This window comes from Orbicella faveolata, unplaced genomic scaffold (assembly GCF_042242905.1).
Source record: "Orbicella faveolata isolate gen_17 unplaced genomic scaffold, um_ofav_v1 contig_13, whole genome shotgun sequence".
NCBI classification, from domain to species: Eukaryota; Metazoa; Cnidaria; class Anthozoa; order Scleractinia; family Merulinidae; genus Orbicella; species Orbicella faveolata.
Window position 1 is genome coordinate 30,873,799 of NW_028301540.1, and position 2,409 is coordinate 30,876,207.

Genomic DNA, 2,409 nt, shown 5'->3' on the forward strand with positions numbered 1-2,409 from the left:
TGAATCAAATAAATAGCAGTATTGAAATAAATATTATTTACACGGTTTAAATGACGGCCGAACAATTCTCAAGAATGAAAATTACAAAAGTCGAGTTTACGAAATACCTATAAATGACGCCAAAGGAATTGTTAAAAGGAGCTTCAGAAACCTTTCTATAAAGTTTTTGAATAAAATAGAAAGCAGTATTGAGATAAATAAATATTATTTAAAAGACTTAACACGAGGTATAACTTCTAATATAAGAAAATTACAAGTGGAGTTTTCATAATAACTACAAAATGATTGTAAACTCAGTGTTGAAAGAAAGGTTTAAAACCGTTCTGCAAAGTTTCTTTAAGCTATAGTGTACATTGAATGCGATTCAAAGCAGTTTTAAATTCATGATTTTTACAAGTTTCAGGTCGACTGATCCTCTCGACTGTTAAGAAGTATCATCAATTACGCCGCCGCTTTAAATAATCGTTTATCTAAAGACAGTCTTAAGTCCTATACGATAATTTCTATTGAAAATGAAACAGATGCAAGGATTCATGGCACCATTTACGCGAGACATCAAAACGGCAACAACGGAAAAGTATAGGAAGCCACAAGACCATATGTTTGACACAAAAAACTGGAGAAGCCAGAGTATAGCTGAGGGCACCATGCACACTGCAAACCCTAACACAATAGCAATGGCCATCTTTAACACATTGCTTTCAATTTGCTGGCGTTGTTGTCCGGCGTTGGCCAATTACTCACCTGGAATCTTCTGTGACTTGAGCTTTACATAGGTGGTAATGTAAAGTGTGGCTATCAAGAGCAACGGGATAAATATGAATGTAACAAACCATGACACCACGTAATTCTCATAGGATGAGGACTCTCCAAAGACTTCTTTCCAATGCAGCGTACACTCCAACCCTCCCGCATCTTCAACAAGTTTGGAGGAGAAGAGATCTGGGGTTTTGGTAGCCAACGCGACGATCCAAGTGGCGAGAATGAAGAACGGACACAGCTTTGAACTAATGAGTGGAGAACGGAGGGGATATACCACAGCTCCAAATCGATCCACTGCTATCAGAACCAGGCTCTGAACAGACACAGCAAGGGAGACTTCTGGTAAGTAGTAAGTCAGCTTACATAAGACCTGGCCAAGAGAACCACCGATCAGCCAGGAGTTTATGTAGAGCCGTTGAATATCCCGAGGAATCAAGAAAATCGGACACAGCAGATCGGACATGGCCATGTTTACGATTAAAAAGTTGATGGGTTTTCTCATGGTTTTCGTCTTGTAGGCAATTATTCCGATGACGGTGTTCCCAGCCAGCGAGACAAGAAAAGCCAGGCAGTAAGCAAAGATCATGCCGATTTTTTCTGCTGTAGGATTCCAGTAGCAGGTCGATGGCTGTGTTCCATTCATCGTTGAGTTCAAGTTTTCCGACATAGTCGTTCAGTTTCTTTTTCCGCTCTTATGCTCACAAATGAGTTTTCTACTGATTTGTTCTCTTATTAAGGTCACTCTATTTATGTGCTACTGAAGCTGGGATAAATGTTTCGCTTGTTGTTGTTATTTGCGCGAAAACATATCCGGTATGGCAATGTCCACAATCTAATGATAGGCAGATCCACTGCCTTTTTACAAGTCTTGCGAGAATAATTAGGCTTGTTGTTTCGTACGCAGCTCGCCACCCGAAAGTGACCTATCAGCTTGTGCCACAAAATGCTTTTAATTTTTTATGTTTTTCTTAAACTTCACTGCTGCGCTAGGGGGAGTACCGAAAGCTGTTTCCCTTTTTTCACTTTATTCTGTAGTCTATCAGATAAACAATCTTCCATCAAATTTTTCATCACGACAAGTCATGGAGAACACAGGATTTTCAACACTTGAGCTCAATTCAATCATCCTGATGCCCAAACAGAGACTGCTTATTGGAGTTTAAAATAAGACATTTTAATGTCCAGTATACTGACATCGTAAACCGCCTAATCAACGGCTGCCCCGCAAATCAGTTTATTCTGCAGAGACATGAGGTTTCTCAAGTGTCAGTATTATCTCAAGTCAGTCTCTTAACAAAGAGGCTCCTTCTGTGCAAACCGTGCATTGCGTATTAATTTTTCAACGGCTTATATCTTCTGAATCACATTAAAATTTGAGTTCTATAAGTTTCTATACAAAGTGTTTGCACCTGTCTACATCAAGAGAAAGATCTGCGTGGAGACGGGAGACTGAGGACAGGGCGTTTGTTACCCCGGTCCCATATAACACCACAATAAACGTGTAGCACTTCAAAACATTGTATTTCGTCGCTGAACAACTCGTACATTCCTTTTTCTCTGTTCTTGAACGTTTTTCCCTCGTGTACGATTACCCCGGATGTACTAGCCTGCGTCACGCGTAACGCACTTCCGTTTAGGGCTAATGGC

At 40.2% G+C, this 2,409-nt stretch overlaps 1 pseudogene; it reads right to left on the reverse strand.

The window, feature by feature from the left end:
- Positions 1-269: 269 nt before the first annotated feature.
- Positions 270-1,564, reverse strand: LOC110054389 (QRFP-like peptide receptor; annotated as a pseudogene).
- Between the last annotated feature and the right edge of the window lie 845 nt (positions 1,565-2,409).